General features: G+C 61.4%; 1 protein-coding gene across 1 annotated transcript in view; it reads left to right on the top strand.

Annotated features, from left to right (window-relative positions):
- The window catches only part of Dhrsx (dehydrogenase/reductase (SDR family) X-linked), a 54,267-nt gene that overhangs the window by 32,438 nt on the left and 17,430 nt on the right, over positions 1–4,399 (top strand). The window lies entirely within an intron of this gene.

The following is a 4,399-nucleotide window of genomic DNA, read 5'->3' as shown; positions in this document are numbered from 1 at the left end:
CTGGGCCTCGAACTCAAAACCTGGTCCTCGAACTCGGGTCCTGGAATTGAATTTGGAGCCTGAACCTCGAACCCGGGGCCTGAACCTCGAACTCGCGGCCTTGGGTCGAACTCGGTGCCTTGGGTCGAACTCAGGGCCTAAACCTCGAACTCGGGGCCTGAACCTCGAACTCGGGACCTGAACCTCGAACTCGGGGTCTGAGCCTCGAATTGAGGCCTAGGGCTGAATTCTGGGCCTCGGACTCGAACTCAGGACCTGGGATGGAACTTGGGGCCTAGGATTGAGTTCGAACCCTGAACCTCGAACTCGGGGCCTAGGATTGGAATTGGGGGCTGAACCTCGAACCCTGAGCCTGGGCCTTGAATTCAGTGTCTGAACCTTGAACTCAGTGTCTGAACCTCGAACTCAGGGCCTGAACCTCGAACTCAGGGCCTTGGGTCAAACTCACAGACCAGGCCTCGAACTCAGAACCAGGAATTGAACTCAGGGCCTGAACCTTGAACTCGGGGCCCGGCATTGTCGTCAGGGCCAAGTCCTCGAACTCAGGGCCTTGGGTCAAACTCAGGGCCTGAACTTCGAACTTGAGGCCTTGGGTCGAAGTCGGGTCTGGGGTCTCGAACTCGGGGCCTTGGGGCGAACTTGGGCCCTGAACCTCGAACTCGGGGCCTGAACCTCGAATTTAGGCCTAGGATTGGATTTGGGACCTGGGCCTCGAACTCGGGGCCTGAACCTTGAACTTAGCCCAAAGACTGGATTTGGGGTCTGAACCTTGAACTCGGGGCCTGGCTCTCGAACTCGGGGCCACAGTCTTCAACTCGGGGCCTGGGTCTCGAACTCGGGGCCGGGGTCTTGAACTGAGGCCTAGGATTGCATTTGAGGCCTGAACCTCGAACTCACAGCTTGAGCCTCGAACTCGGGGTCTGAGCCTCGAACTCGGGGCCTGAACCTCGAACTCGTGGCCTGAACCTCGAAGTCAGAATCTGGACCTTTAACTCACAGACTAGGCCTCGAACTCGGAACCAGAAATTGAACTCAGGGCCTGGGACTCGAACTCGGGGCTTTGGGTCGAACTCGGGGCCTGAACCTCGAACTCGGGGCCTGAACCTCGAACTCGGAGCCTGAACCTCGAACTCCAACCCTGAACCTCGAACTCTGTGTTTGGGCCTCGAACTCAGGACCTGTGTCTCGAACTCGGGGCCTCGGCCTCGAACTCGGGCCCAGGATTGAATTTGAGGCCTGGGCCTGGAACTCACAGCCTGGGCCTTGAACCCAGAGCCGGGGTCTCGAACTCAGAACCTGGGCCTCGAACCTGGGGCCTGAGCCTGGAATTCAGGCCCTCGAACTCACAGCCTGAACCTCGAACTCGGGGCCTGAACCTCGAACTCAGGCCTAGCATTGAATTTGGAGCCTGGGCCTGGAACTCAGGTCTGAGCCTCGAACCCAGGACCTGGGCCTCGAACTCGGGGCCTGAACCTCGAACTCGGGGCCTGAACCTCGAACTCACGGTCTGAACCTCGAACTCACGGCCTGAACCTCGAACTCAGGATCTGGGTCTGATTTCTGTCCCTGGGTCTGGAACTTGGGGCCTGAACTTTGACCTCACAGCCTGAACCTTGACCTCATGGCATAGGCCTTGAACTCAGGCCTCGCATTGGATTTGGGGCCTGAACCTCGAACCCGGGGCCTGAGACTCAAACTCCAGTCCTGGGCCTCGAACTCGGGGTCTGAACCTTGACCTCACCATCTGAACCTTGACCTCACAGCCCGGGCCTTGAACTCAGAGATTGGGCCTGAACTCGGGACCGGGAATTGAACTCCAGGACCTGGGCCTCGAACTCGGGGCCTGGGATTGAATTCAGGACCTGGGCCTCGAACTCGGGACCCGGGTCTTGAATTCAGGCCTAGGATTGAACTCGGGGCCTGAACCTCGAACTCAGAGCCTGAACCTCGAACTCGGGGCCTGGGCCTCGAACTCGGGGCCTGGACGTTGAACTCCAAACCTGGCTCTCGAACTCGGGGCCTGGGTCTCGAACTCGGGGCCTTGGGTCGAACGCGGGGCCTGGGCCTCGAATTCTGGGCCTTGGGACTCGAACTCGGGGCCTTGGGTCGAACTCAGGGCCTGGGACTCGAACTCGGGGCCTGAACCTCGAACTCACAGCCTGAACCTCGAACTCGGGGCCTGAACCTCGAACTCGGGGCTTGAACCTCGAACTTAGGGCCTAGAGTTGGATTTGGGGCCTGAACCTCGAACTCGGGGCCTGGGCCTCGAACTCGGGACCAGAGCCTCGAACTTTGAGCTCCGACCTGGGACTTGAACTCCTGTCCTGGTCCTGGAACTCACAGACCAGGCCTCGAACTCAGGACCAGGAACTGACCTTGTGGCCTGATCCTCGAACTCGGGGCCTGAACCTCGAACTCGGGGCCTGGGACTCGAACTCGGGGCCTCGCATTGGATTTGGGGTCTGAACCTTGAACTCGGGGCCCGGCATTGTCGTCTGGGCCCAAGTCCTCGAACTCAGGACCTGGGTTTGAACTTGGGGCCTAGGATGGACTTTGAAGCCAGAACCTCGCACTTGGGGCCTGAACCTCGAACTCGGGGCCTGAACCTCGAACTCTGTGTTTGGGCCTCGAACTCAGGACCTGTGTCTCGAACTCGGGGCCTGAGATTGAACTCGGGGCCTAGGATTGCATTTGAACCCAGAACCTCGAACCCAGGGTCTGAACTTTGAACTCATCCTGGGCCTTGAACTCGGGGCTTAGACCTCGAAGTCACAGCCTGAGCCTTGAACTTGGGGTGTGAACCTCGAACTCGGGGCCTGGGACTCGAACTCGGGGCCTTGGGTCGAACTTGGGGCCTGAATTCGAACTCGGGGCCTGGGACTCGAACTCGGGGCCTGAACCTCGAACTCAAACCCTGAACCTCGAACTCGGGGCCTGAACCTCCAACTCCGCCTGGGATTGGATTTGAGACCTCGGCCTCGCACTCACCACCTGGGTCTTAAATTGAGGCCTAGGATTGAACTTGGGGCCTGAACCTCGAACTCAGAGCCTGAACCTCGAACTCGGGGCCTTGGGCCGAACTCGGGGCCTGAACCTCGAACTCGGGGCCTGAACCTTGAACTCAGGGCCTGAGACTCGAACTCGGGGCCTTGGGCCGAACTCGGGGCCTGAACCTCGAACTCGGGGCCTGAACCTCGAACTCGGGGCCTGAACCTCGAACTCGGGGCCTGAACCTCGAACTCAGAGCCTGAACCTCGAACTCGGGGCCTTGGGCCGAACTCGGGGCCTGAACCTCGAACTCGGGGCCTGAACCTCGAACTCGGGGCCTTAGGATCTGAACCTTGAACTCACAACCTGAAACTTGAACTCACAACCTGAACCTTGAATTCACAACCTGAACCTTGAACTCACAACCTGAACCTTGAACTCACAACCTGAACCTTGAACTCACAGCCTGAACCTTGAACTCACAACCTGAACCTTGAACTCACAGCCTGGGCCTTGAACTCCAAGGCTGGACCTTGAACCCAGGCCCAGGGGGCGTGGCCTGCGCTGCCTAGCAACAGCACAGGGGGCGTGGCCTGCGCTGCCTAGCAACAGAACAAGGGGCGTGGCTCTATCCACAGCGCCAGGGGGCGTGGCCTAAGTCCCTAGCCAGAGCGCCAAGGGGCGTGGCCTGCGCTGCCTAGCAACAGCACAGGGGGCGTGGCCTGCGCTGCCTAGCAACAGAACAAGGGGCGTGGCTCTATCCACAGCGCCAGGGGGCGTGGCCTAAGTCCCTAGCCAGAGCGCCAAGGGGCGTGGCCTGCGCTGCCTAGCAACAGCGCAAGGGGCGTGGCCTGCGCTGACTGTCCACAGCGTCAAGGGGCGTGGCCTGCACTCCCTAGCCAGAGCGTCAGGGGGCGTGGCCTGCGCTGCCTAGCAACAGCACAGGGGGCGTGGCCTGCGCTGCCTAGCAACAGAACAAGGGGCGTGGCTCTATCCACAGCGCCAGGGGGCGTGGCCTGCACTCCCTAGCCAGAGCGTCAGGGGGCGTGGCCTGCGCTGCCTAGCAACAGCACAGGGGGCGTGGCCTGCGCTGCCTAGCAACAGAACAAGGGGCGTGGCTCTATCCACAGCGCCAGGGGGCGTGGCCTGCACTCCCTAGCCAGAGCGTCAGGGGGCGTGGCCTGGGCTGCCTAGCAACAGAACAAGGGGCGTGGCCTGCGCTGACTGTCCACAGCGTCAAGGGGCGTGGCCTGCGCTCTGAAGCAGAGCGTCAGGGGGCGTGGCCTGCGCTGATTATCCAGAGCGTCAGGGGCGTGGCCTGCGCTCTCTCAGGTCCCGCTGATTGGCGCTGCGCGCCGTGGGCGTGGCCTGGGCGCCGTGGGCGTGGCCTGGGCGCCGTGGGCGTGGCCTG

The sequence above is a fragment of the Dipodomys ordii genome, unplaced genomic scaffold (assembly GCF_000151885.1).
Source record: "Dipodomys ordii isolate 6190 unplaced genomic scaffold, Dord_2.0 Scaffold210, whole genome shotgun sequence".
Taxonomy (NCBI): Eukaryota; Metazoa; Chordata; class Mammalia; order Rodentia; family Heteromyidae; genus Dipodomys; species Dipodomys ordii.
The sequence above is the reverse complement of the archived record's forward strand: the minus strand, read 5'-3'. Positions and strand labels throughout refer to the sequence as shown.